The following is a 14,057-nucleotide window of genomic DNA, read 5'->3' as shown; positions in this document are numbered from 1 at the left end:
TGCTTTACCCAGTCTGAGCTTCAAGATCTTTTGCAAACACGCTGCTTTTGTGCGCCTTTGACTCTGAGTCTTAGATAGTCTATTTTCATCAGCGCCTGTTGGGTGATACTCTGGAATCCACGGTCCTGCTGCATGCGGCATCCATTTGCGGAGGCATCTTCTCTCTGTTACCCCATTGGCGCTTTCCTCTTTTCCTTAGATGTTTCCTGCATATAGATTTATATCAGTTGCATGTCTTGCAGTTTACGCAAAGAAGAAGAGAAATGACGAAAATATTGACATGAAAGCATTAAGTTCTAATGAATGCGTAATTCTGACACTCATCATGATTTGACTCTTCAAAAAACGCGATACAATCATTCTTGGATACTCAAGCATGCGATCATTAATTTCCCTTAAGGTGCGCGCTCAATTTTGGGTTTACCGTTTATGTCGGAGAATTCTTGCGATGAGTCCTTTCTGCGATTGGAATCGCAGTATCGAGGACTGCGACGTCATTAAGTGTTATCGCAAATTGCCAATATCACAGATCATAGATCGTTGAGATCGCAGATCGCAGATTTTCATTCAGTTACTTATGTTGTTTCAAGCGACATTGCGATATGCGACGTCGCATATCGGCGATCGGCGATTCCTTAAGATTTTCTTTTTTAAGAGCGCTTTGAATGTATGCGACGCGATGAACTTCGCGTCGCTTCTTCGTAGCTTGTTTTTTGCGCTTAGGAAACGCTTCACTCTCTCTTTGCGATGCGATCAAGCCTTAGGGAGTCTAAAACACAAAAACTTTAACAAAAATATTTTTTTGGATTTTTTTATTCAGGGTCCCCCCTTTTCTTGGTGTTATTGCTAATATCAAACAAAGGGGGGGGGGGGGTTGTTGGTGACCACAACAGAACCATCCCGCTCCCTCAACCTACACTGCTAGCATTACAACAGAACCCCCAACCTAACTTAAGGCCGCAACTCCCAGCCCAACCCAACCCTAATCCAAACAACAAACCAGTCCAATCTATTCAAATAGTGGAAACACCAAAGATAGGAACCGATCTAAGGGAGTGTAATGATCTTCAATTAAGATTTGGGCATATCATTGAAACTGAGGGAGATAAAACAACTCAAGTTGAAAATAAATTACCTTTGGAACAACCGCCACAAGAAGAGGAAGTGACCGGAAAACAAATTCGTAATCCGGCAACCACATCCTCTCCTCCATTCCCAGAACGCCTGATTATACCTCGACCTATACAATACTCTGATTTTGACATTCTGGCAGAACTACAAAACTTGTACATAAAAATCCCACTCCTCTAAGCCATTCAAGACATTCCGATATATCCAAAGACTATCAAAGAGTTATGTATAAAGAAACCAAGGAGGAAAATAACAAGCAACCCAAAAGTCCAAGTAGTTGGCACTCTATCCAATTTATTATCAGGGAAAGAAACACCCGTTAAATACGAAGACCCAGGAAATCCAATAGTAATCGTACAAATCAATGGACAAACCTTCTCAAATGCCTTAGTTGATCTAGGAGCTGCAATTAATATCTTAATTACCACCACCTGTCAAAAACTGGGCATTACATCAGTAGAACCGACCTCCACTTTATTAGAATTGGCTGACCGATCTATGGTTCGGCCAGAAGGCACACTACATGATGTCATGATATCTGTTGACTCCTGGGAGTATCCAGCCGATTTTCTGATAATAAACCCCAAAAACCGACTTGATGGACATCTGTTGATTTTAGGCAGACCTTGGCTTGCAACTGTCGATGCTTATACTGGCTGCCAACAAGGCAGTATGACCATAGCTAGGGGGGAAAATATCAAGAATCTAGCTTTATATCCCCCAACGCAACCAAGTGTCACAATAATAAAAACTAACAAGCATCCTGTATCATACCTTACTCAAAATATTAGATCTCCATTAACCATAGAAGAGGCCCTTGATTTCAAAGACCAAACAAAAGATGATGCCATTAATAATTTTATTAGCCAAGTTGAAACCAGATCCCGCATACAATGTCACATGATAGAGGCAGCATTTGATAATGAATTAGAAGAAGATCCTCTTAAAGATACGCACGATCAAACAATACCTACTATCTCTGTCTCAAATAGTAAAATTGTAGAAATTGGCCCAGGGAAGACTCTAAACATTAATGCCAACCTAACTTCCGAGCAAGGAAAGAAGCTCATCCAACTATTGAGGAAATATAAAGGAGCATTTTCATGGGACTACCCTGATATGAAAGGAATTGATCCCCAGTTATGTACACACCACATTTACGTAGAAAGGGATGTGAGACCTGTTCGCTAACCACAAAGGAGACTTAATCCTCATCTAAAAGATGTTGTAAAAGCTGAACTTCAAAAATTTTTAGATGTCAACTTCATCTACCCTATCTCCGATAGTAAATGGGTCTCTCCACTTGTTGTGGTACCAAAGAAGAATGGAAAGTGGAGGATTTGTGTAGATTATAGAGAGCTAAATAAAGCAACACAAAAAGATCACTTTCCCTTCCATTCATTGACAAAGTATTAGATAGTTTGGCAGGGAATTCTTTTCTTTCTTAGATGGCTTCAGTGGATACAATCAGATTCAGATCGCCCCTGAAGACCAAGACAAAACCACTTTTACTTGTCCTTGGGGAACATTTGCCTATAGAGTTCTACCTTTTGGCTTATGCAATGCTGCTACCACATTTCAAAGGGCTATCCTCAGCATTTTTTCAGACTTACTAAATGAAGGGCTTGAAGTATACATGGATGACTTTACACCATACGGAGATGATTTTGACCCAGCATTGGACACACTGGAAAAAGTCTTGCTGTGCTGCGTTGCCACTAGACTTTGTTTGAGCCATGAAAAATGCTATATGATGATGACTGAAGGACTTATTCTAGGCCATTATATCTCAGCAACTGGCATACAGGTAGACCCAGCCAAAATTCAAATAATTTTGCTAATTCCCACTCCTACCACTCAAACAGAGGTACGCAGTTTTCTTGGATTTTCTGGTTATTATAGAAGGTTTATAGAACATTTTTTGCATATTGTTGCACCTCTATATGCACTGACAGGTAATGTTGACTTTCTTTGGACAGAAAAATGTGACCATGCTTTTCAGGATCTGAAGAAGCTTGTGTCCACAGCCCCAGTCCTTCGAGGACCAAATTGGGACCTTCCATTCCAAATTTCATCAGATGCCTCAGATACAGCTATTGGAGTAGTCCTTGGGCAAGAAAAAGATAAAAAACCATATGAAATTTATTATATTAGCAATAATTTATCCCCTACTGAATTGAATTATACTGTTACTGAAAAGGAATTTCTAGCTTTAATACATGTTGTCAATAAGTTCAGGCATTACATTACTGGATATCTTGTTATCCTGTATACAAATCACTCTGACAAAATATTTAGCAAATAAACCAATCACAAATGGTAGAATAACTATATGGTTGATTTTATTGTAGGAATTTGATATTACAATCAAGGACATACCTGGAAAATAAAATCCTATAGCTGACTTTCTCTCGCGAATGCCAAAACCAGTGGACGCAGCAGCAGTTAAAGATCAATTTGCAGATGAGCATTTGTTTGATGTCACTGTTAAAACACCCTGGTATGCTGATGTTGTGAATTACTTAGCAGTAGGTAAATTACCAAAACATCTGACCCCCAATGAACGAAAACAGATTGTCCAGCGAAGTGCTCGATTTTCTTGGATTGGGAACTACCTGTTCCATACAGGGGCAAATATGCACATCAAGAGATGCGTTCGTGAGGATGAAATTTTTGACATTTTGAAAGCTTGTCATGACGGACCATGTGGCAAACATTTCGTAGATCGCAGAACTAGACATAAGGACCTACAAATAGGGTATTATTGGCCCACAATCTTCAAAGATGCAAAAAAGTTCGTTCAAGCTTGTGAAAGTTTCTAGAGAGCAGGACGTCCTAGTCAGTCCGACGAAATGCCCCTGAACCCACAACTAGTTATTGAACCATTCGAGCAATGAGCCCTCAATTTTTTTGGATCAATTAACCCATCCTCAAACCAGAAAACATATATTTCAGTAGAAACAGAATATGTCACCAAATGGGTTGAAGCAGAGGCATTGTCGAGAGCTACAGAGGATTCTGTCATACAGTTCATGTTCCATATATTCATGTGATATGGGCTTCCAAGAGATATAATTACAGACGGTGGACCATAGTTTGCTGGTAACAAGATTGCTGCAACACTCAAAAACAATCATATCCAGCACAAAATCACCACTCCATACCACCCACAGGCAAATGGTCAAGTAGAAAGCAATAATAAAATAATAGAAGCAATCTTAACAAAAACCATTGCGTCACATAGACGCGATTGGGCTGCAAGACTACCAGAAGCCTTGTGGGCTTACAGAACAACATGGAGAAGCACTACCGGCTATTCACCTTACCAATTGGTGTTTGGAAAGCAACCCATATTTCCCATATAATTCGAAATCCAAACACTGTGAACAGCACAAGAAGTCGGCCTAGATCTAAACGAGGCGCAAATTAATAGATTACAGCAGATCAATGAGCTGGATGAAATCAGGCTCTCTTCCCTCCAACACATTTCATTCATCCAACAACAGCGGGCTGAATGGCATGATGCTCTCATTAAAAATAAAGTCTTCCGCGAGGGAGATTGGGGGCTCTTATACAATTCCAGGTTTCAAGATTTTCCCGGGAAGCTTCAGACTCACTGGCTGGGGGCATATGAAATCCATAAGGTACATGATAATTGCACCCTTATTCTAGTACTATTGGTGGATCTGGACATACCTTTAAAGTAAATTACCACCGAGTTCGATTATACCACAAACCACTGACTCGGGCATCCTTCTACCAGCAACTCTGCGAAGATTTTGATATGAAAATTTTACAGGAGGAAGAGAAATCTTCCTCACCTGAGATTCATTAAGTGATTCACCTGTTTTTACACTTTGTACATAATTTCTTTGTTTTTTTAAATCATTCTCTGTACATATTGTTGTATTTTCACTTTGTTGTTCCTTTTCGAAGCAGCAGCAATTCTTTTTCAAAAGAACAGCACTTGCATTTTTTTCTACTGTTCCTTTTTCAGAGGAAACAGCACTGTCGTTTTTTTCTGTTCCTTTTCTAAAGGGACATCATTTGTGTGCACTTTTTTTGTTTCTGCTATTCCTTTTCCAAAGGGACAGCATTTTTGTTTTGATGTTCCTTTTTCAAAGGAACAACACCTTTTGTTTCAGTGGTTCCTTTTTCAATTTCATTTTGTTGTTCCTTTTCCAAAGGAGCGACACTTTTGATTTTTGTTGTTCCTTTTCCAAAGGAAAAGCATTTGAGTTTTCTGTTGTTCCTTTTCCAAAGGAACAACACTTTTCATTTTTGTTGTTCCTTTTCCAAAGGAATGGCACTTGCGTTTTTGTTGTTCCTTTTCCAAAGGAACAACACTTTTAGCATTTGTGTTTTTGTTGTTCCTTTTCCAAAGGAACAGAGCTTTTGGTTTTTGCTATTCCTTTTCCAAAGGAATGGCATTTGCGTTTTCTGCTGTTCCTTTTCCAAAGGAACGGCACTTTCGGTTTCTGCTATTCCTCTTTCAAAGGAACAACACTTGTATTTTGTTTCCCTTCCTTTTTCAAATGACAACATTCTCATATTCCTTTTACTTATGCTTGTTCTCCTTGCTATTCCAATGTAAAGATACTTGTTGTTCCTCCTGTTTCAGGTCTTTTGGAGAACAACTACACACTTATGCAATGGATACAAAGCTAGAGCATACTGAAATCAGAAAATTATATAAAATCACTACTTTTACAAGAAATCGTTGTGAATTGATAGGAGGAAAGAGGAAAGGACACAATTATCCATCACTTTTGCTGTCATTATCCTACTAATACTGATATGATTGGTTATATTTATCATGTTGGTTCTTTTTAAATTCCCATAATCTTCTTTGATCATTATTAAGGAATAAAAACAAAGGGTCTATATTTTTCTATTGGGATGTTAAGACTTCTTCCACCATTCCCACTCTTAAGGAGTGTTGAACCACCCTTTGCGTATAAATAGGAAAGTACTTTAGAAAAAAAGGAGAAAAAATGTTTATGTGACTTGTTTATATGAGTTGTCAAATGCAGGATAGGGGGTCTCATCAAGAGCCAGCCCACCATGATCATAAGGAAGAAGTGAAGTGGCATTCCCACTATGGCCACCACACCAGGGATATGATCCAAAAGGCACATTAGAAAAACAAAGAGCCCTTGGAATAGGAGGTCTCATTACGAGCCGGCCTGCCCACCTTTCACTCCTTCCTGGTGAATGGCATTATGGTTTAACTGGTAACCAAGCCAGCATAATGACCTCCATTTTGACATGGCACAGCACTTCCTAAGCATACACAAAGGATCATGGTTCCATGGGTGAAATAAACAACTCTATCAAGGTTATGGACACCTGTCGACAGCAGAGCTCTGTTAATGGTATTGAAGTCACATTCCTTATACACCAATAGTAATCATTAACACCCTTCTTTGTCTTATACCTTTGTAATATGTCACATGAGATTATGTATATCATTTCCCTGAACCATTAAACACATGAAAATCTATTACAGCCAATCATGACGGAAAAAGTTGATAATGACCGCATCGGACTTTTTGTGCACGTTAGTTGTCCTATCCTCCCAGCCTCGCATCATATCATAGCATTCTCTTATTTGTTAAGCGATCCTACTATATACCTCGATTTCGGCAATCTTCTCCTTTTGTAAAACATGGCATTTCGCTATACGTTGTTCCTTTATGAAACTATACCATGGTAGATCGGCACACCACTCCCTCATTTGATGGCCAAGGACGGCCTATCACATTGCAGGGGGGAGGTAGGTGACCTCATAATTTACTGGTATACGTGTCAGACTATTATTCGGAAAACTGTTTACTTGGAAATAGCAAGGCTCAACAGTATATTGTCTTTCAATCTGCATGGCTTGTTGTTCCTAAGCCATTTCCGTATTATTCTCTATAGCAATTAGCAAGTTACCCAAGATTTGAATGAGCCCTGTTGTTTCGTTATTTTCTCTAACAGTTTGAACAGCCTGTTGTCCATTGTTGTCTCTACTTTTTTACAGTGAGCTAAAGCATGGGAGGAAGATCAATCTAGAGAGAACCACAGGTATTGACAGTGTCTGATGCTGCATGGGAAATCCTAGCAAGGGCAGGATGACTAGTTTATCTTAATCGTTTACAGGAATCCAACCAGACCATAGCAATAGAATCCTTGCAGAACTTGCAAGAATATCACTCCACAGTAAGGGGAAGACACATAGAAATCACCGATGACATAATTGTAGAAGTCTTGGGACTGCCAGCCACTGGAACTGTGTGGACTCTAAAGAAGGAGAGACTGCAAAAGATTATAAAAATATTTCGAGATGAGGGCCAGAACCTAATAGTCAAAGGAAAGGGAATTCTACTAGCAGCATTAGGAGAGCCGTGGGTAGAATTAGCGAAAGTTATCCAGAGCTACATCACCTATGAAGGCAGGAAAGATGTGGTAAGACCACGACACCTTAAACTCTTAGCTGTATTAAAGAAGAAATGCTCTGTGAACTTACCTACATTTTTAAATTCATTACTTCATGATGTCGCCCGAAGTATGAGGAAATCACAACATGTAGAATCAGTAGTAAGTCACCATGGGCTGATATGACTAATAGTTAGCCACAGTCTTGCTCAGCAACAGAGCAGCTGGGAAGAGCTAATTGCCATGATAGAAGGGGGACTGACACTGCCAGCCCCAAAATGCAAACATACTGTTGGTACACCAAATAGACCATCGAAACGAAGAAAATCAGTTAGATTGGCATAGATTAGAGGGAGGCTGGAAAATTCCCAAGGGGATACTAGCCAACCAATGGAGATAAACGATTCAGGGGATGAGCAAACCCCGCAATTGGAAGGAGAAGAGAATGAGAAAGGATTGCAAGGAAATGAGAAAGGAGAAACAAAGGAAGAGATCGAGCAGCCTGGGCAGGTGGAAGCAGAGACAAAGCAATGCAAAGAAATCCCACTGCAAAATCCATCACAAGAGGACGAATTAGCCCAAATTCTGGCCAATATGGGTGAATATTCCCAACCTCTCAGCCCGCTAGGCCTCCATATTGAAGAAGAATCAAAGGATCATTCTGCTCAAGACAAAAATGCACCCGAAGAATTGCACGATGAGGAAGAAAACGAAGAGAATCATTATGTTCATGATGTAAGTATGACAGGAGAGAAAAGTGATGAAGATACAGAAGAGGGACAATTTGTTCCCAACTAGAGTGCACCAGAAGAATTTCATGGAGAAGGAGTGGAAAAAGAAGTTACCCAAGAAATAATAGAGCCAGCTAGGGTTTTTACTCCTGAGCAACTGAACAAAATAGTGAAGGAGCACCCTAAGAAGAAAACCAGGGAATTGGCCAAGATAACAGTCCAGGCCCGAGTAAACAGAAAACTGTTCTTTCTAAGGAAACAGAAGAAATTAAACGATTACGAAAAGAACAGCAAAGATTGTTGAATATGATATCACGACTTCGACAACAAATCAAGGTTTTGAAAATGATAAAGAGAGCAAAAAGGACTTCAGGGGGAAGATATGCAACCACTCTGGTGAGACCGCCCAAGAAAAAGGTTCGAAGGACCCATGTCCAACCTGCTGTTCAAAACCCTGTTGAAGAACAGTCTGATGTTCAAAATACTGTTGAAGAACAGTCTACCGTTCAAAATACTGTTGAAGTGCAGACTACCATTCAAAAGCAAAAGGAACAGCATTCAATTGTTGCCCATGTTGAAGTGCAAACAGACAATATATCGGCCTGTGACAAAGAAGTTTAGACAGAGGCATAGTCCTCTGAAGGAATGCAGAATATAAACACGAGGCGACGCAATAAAAAGATTCAAGTAAATCTTCCACTTGCCACTACTATGTGGGAAAGTGATCTGAGGACAGTAACTCACAGAACACATGGGTTTGATGCAAGCTCAACAAGCAGTAGAAAAACTCACAGAACACATGGTTTCTTGAGAAAAGTATGAAGAATTACAACAACAGCTAAGGAACGTCAATCTATCCAAAATCCAGGCTTTTGAAGGATGGCGAAAGGAAGAAGAGAAAGTCGCAAAGGTAACTCATAGGTTAGATGTAGTTATCAAGCAGATGGATACCTTATGCTCTTTGTACACTGACGTCCTAGCATGTAGAGCCCCTGCTAAGAATTATGCCTTGTTCTTAATGGAACGATATTTGCAATTGAAAATTAAGGCTATCAAAGGAGGAGCCCCTATACAAATTAATACTATTGATGATTTTATAAATTGTTGTAAGCACTATGGAGTAAAGGTTCAAAGATTATTGTGTGAATTCTATCTGCATAACCTTGTGTTAGATCAAGAGACAGAGCAGAACCCTGGCCCTTTCATTGGGGATATCCAACTGCAGGCATTTGTTTCATTTGGAGTTAATCAAATTAAATGGCTTAAAGCCTATAATTCCTTCCAAAGACAAGAAAACTGATTATACTTATGGATAAGAGCTGAGCCTAGAAATCCAGTGCAGTTATGGAGGAAACACAGGAGTCTCATGAGGACTCTGAGCGTGATTGAAGCATTAAGACCCATTCATACAGCAATCAATCAGCAAGGGATAGAATACTTCTTTATCATTAAGGACCTTGCCATTACAGCTGCTAAATTTCGATATCAAACCTCTAATCCAAACATCCAACTCAGGGAACCATTTAATTATGAAAACTTTAAATTAGCTGCCAATCGCTTGAACCTCTATGGTGAAATTATCTTGAGGGCAGGGCCATCTTGGTTAGGATATAGGTTTCGGAGTCTGATTATTTGGCACCCTGCACCTGGATACCAAGCCCTATATGAGATGCCTGAGGGCCAGATAGGCCATCTTTTTGAACACCTAGTTAGGCTTCATGGCTGTAGAACACCACATGAGATTCCGTCTCCAGCTTACTCTCTCACTGCCTTACATGTCAACTACAATGTTTTCATGAGGGCATGAAAAAGAGTAAGTAGGGGGGTGTGTGGAGTACTGAAGAAGGTATGTTTTATTGATTATTTTGTCACCTTTTCTTTACAAACTCATAATCCCTTTGCACCATGAACTAGGTAAATAATAAGAAAATATGGCAAAATCTATGAGATTTGTATGTAACACAAGATAACTAATAATCGCCATTTTCTTATGCAGAAAAAGGGAAAAACGAAATATTGTCGTCCCAAGGAAAAAGACAGGGCAGAATTAACTGCTACTCCTACGGCAAGAAACCATATGCAAACAAGGCGATCCAAACTGAAGCGTATCAGCCAATGAAAGGAAAAGGAGATATTGAATCGGTGCAAGAAAACAAAGGGATAACTAGAATTAACAGTTTGGCTAATCCCTCAGGATCCTTTGATCCTGAGGGATCGCAATCTTAACTATTTTTGCATCATTGATATCTCCGCTCGTCTGTTATAAAAAGGGGCAGCACTGCTAACCTAGGGGACGGACGGACCGGTTGTTGTTACTCTTATGTAATTTCCCTTTGTATTTAAAACTTTGATCATCGACTCTCGTTGAGAAGTGATCCACTGTAACTTTATTTGGATGCTTTAATATAAATCTAGTTGTTGTGTATCCCTGGAGGCTAAGGGCCTAGCCCTGGTGGAACACTTGCTCTTGTACCATTATCTTTAATTCGTGCGTGATTTTCATTATCAGCTTTGATCGGTAATATGGTGTGTTTTGTTATTTTTATATTACAGCTCTGTTATATTTACAAGATCGTTCTCTGTAATAGGAATGTCGTATTGTTTATTCTGACTTTATAACGCATTGTTATTCCTTTAAATCATTGATGTAACAGTATTGTTCTTTACAGAATGCTATTGTTGTTCAATTACAGAGTATCCGTGTTGTAACAGTCAGAAATTGGTATTACCGTATTCATCTATAGATTACATTTAATTGCAATTGTTTATTCAATTGACATTGTTGTTCCATTACGAATCACGATCGTTATCCTTTATAACTGAGATTAATATTTGTGGTATCAGAGTCAGATTATTGTTTCTCTCAATATCAATGTGTGTTGTGTGTGTTATTTATTTTGGTTTGTTGTACATTCACAATTGGCTCGAAGTGTTGTTCTATATTTCATTACTAATCAGTTCTCGTTCTATTTCCGTGTGCTCTCTGATTTATTCCTAGAGTAAAGATTGCTATCTGATTTCTGTAGGATACAATTGTTGCACTTATTCCTGTAGACTAAAGTGTTGTTGTTTATAAGAATTAGTTGTTGTTACATTTTCTAGTTGTTGTTCCATTTCTTAGTTGTTTCCATTTCCTAGTTGCTGTTCCATTTCCTGTTATTTGCGTTCTCATTGCTTTGGTGTGCAGAACGATCTGAAACTATAGTGGCCGTTGACATTTGTTGTCTAGTTCCCAGATTGATGATTTGTTCCTTGATTATCTTTAATTACATTAGTTTACAGAGGGATGAGTTATTGTTACGGGACCCTTGACTGATAAACTACTTAGTCTTCCAAATGCATGATTTAGGCTTTAAAGTGCTTTGCTGTAAGTAGATCTTGTTTTAAGAATCCATTTACTCTTATATTCTGAGCACTATACTACAAGCATTACTCTGGAAAATGACAGCCTCAAATTGAGTACACTCTTTGAAATAACAAATCGTTCCTGGATTGACAAGTTAATGTGAGGTAATTAGAGGTGAAAAAGACCCTTTTTACGGCTCGACAACCGGATCCCAAGAAAACTTAATTTCAGAGTCCTTGGTAAAGAAGTTAGGCTTGGAAACCAAACCACATCCAAAACCTTACCCACTTGGATGGATACATGATAAAGAAAAATTGAATGTAACTAAGCAATGTAATGTTAAATTTGTGATCACTTTTAAATTAGTGGATGAGGTAAAACTTGATGTGATACCATTGGATATCTATGGAATGGTGTTAGGGAGTCCATATCGATATAGATTGTGTCAGATCAAGACTCTCGCTTTCTCGAAGAGTTTTGGACCAGCTTGCGGAAGATGATGGACACCAAGTTGAAAAGAAGCACGCAATTTCATCCAGAGACTGACGAACAGATAGAGGTTGTAAACCGCACCATGGTACACTTGTTGTGAGGCTATTGTGGGAAACATTCTAAGTTGTGGGATGAGCATCTTCCATATGTGCAGCACTCCTACAATCAAGCAGTGCACTCATCTACGCATCATTCACCATTTGAGACATGTTTTGGATACCTGCCAAAAGACCCTTTTGATATGGTCTTTGGAAGGGAAGATGACTCTAGTGGACGTAATGACAGGGACAAAGCGCAGCAGTTCATTCAGTGAATCCAGTTGATTCACCAAGCAGTATAGGAACAGTTGGAGAAAAGTCAAGCCCAGTACAAGGCTCGACATGACAAACACTAAATCGACCATTAATTTCAAGTGGGTGACAAAGTGTGGTTCCACATCAACAAGGACAGGATGAAGGGATAAGGGAAGAATTTGTGACCAATCCAGTATGGTCCATTCACCATTTTCGAGTAGATTGGAAACAATGTGTTTCGTCTCAATTTTCCAATATATATGCAAATGTACTCCATAGTGAATGTGGAGAACTTAAAGTTGTATGAGCCACCATTGATTATGGACACCGAAGAGGTGGGCACAGTTCCTACAGTTGATGACTCTGCACCAGAGTATCTCAATGAGTTACCTGAAGACATCATCCTTGACAGAAGAACCAGGACTTCACGACGAGGACATGTGGAATACCTTCGAGTTGGTTTCAAGGGGATGCACCCTAGCAAGGCAAAATGGCTGGAAAAAGAAAGAGTGAGGGAAAAATTCCCTCACTTGCCAATTGACTGACAAAGCTTTTGGCAGTCGAAAAGCTCCTCAGTGGGGAGGATTGATCCAAGATGATCTCCAAACACTAGTGGCATGGAAAAGGCTCAAAATTCAAAGTGTTAGAAAGGTAATGAACTTGACATCAGATCGAAGTGCTCATCGCCCTGATTCCAATGATGCGAACGACACTCCAATCCAAGTCCATATGAAGGAGATAGAGGAAAACAAAGTTGGGTTGAATTTTGATGACTGGGCAGGATTAATGAAGGCATAATTTGAAATTTTCTGGTGGACATAATCTGGCCAACTCTGGCCAGATTCTAGGCATCGTGGCCTCATTAAAAAGACTCATTCGGTCCAAAACCGAATTTCCAAATATGCATAGTTTTGTTTTATATAACAAAAAATATATAAAAAAAGGGGTGGCGGGCCACCAACCTCGCCACCCCAACTCCATCCGCACACAACCAAAATAGTAGTGGATGGGTGGGCCACAACCCCCATCCCTTCCACGGAACTGTGTAAACAAACTGGGGTGGGCGGCCATGACCCCACCACACCACACCACAAAACTTTCCATGGCTCCATTTACGAGGGAATTGGGTGGGTCAACCCTTGGGGCACGGACCCAACCCACAAAATACACCATCATTTAAGGACGATGGGTGGAGGTGGGTATGGTGGGAAGGCCGCCCAAGGTGGGCCTGGCCCAACCAAACTTTCATTTAAAAAAAAAATTGGTTTGTGAAAGTTAAAAAAAGGAATTTGTTATATGTAAAAGGAGGAGGCGGGGTTTGACCACCCGACCTCCTCCATATTAATCGGACTTTCCACCAACTTCCCTACAATAGTTTCCTTGAAGAATCCACCACCCATTTTATACTTAAAATCAGTTTGTCAGTGCGCCCAGGCAAAGGAGGAAGTGCACACAGTTCGAGGCAAAATTTTGCAGGAGGGCTGAATTTTCACTTTGTCAGATTTTGACAAATTTTATATGGTTTCAACACTTCTCGATGCCATGAACGCAATGGCACTGTCCATTTCTCCATCAGAGTTCTGCATTTTTCATCCATTTTTCAATATGGAGGTATAAAACTCCTTTTTTGTAATTGATGCTTGT

The sequence above is a fragment of the Pinus tabuliformis genome, chromosome 5_1, assembly GCF_031772625.1.
Source record: "Pinus tabuliformis cultivar Carrire ecotype Pingquan chromosome 5_1, CPIR1, whole genome shotgun sequence".
Taxonomy (NCBI): Eukaryota; Viridiplantae; Streptophyta; class Pinopsida; order Pinales; family Pinaceae; genus Pinus; species Pinus tabuliformis.
This window is presented reverse-complemented; position numbering follows the sequence as displayed.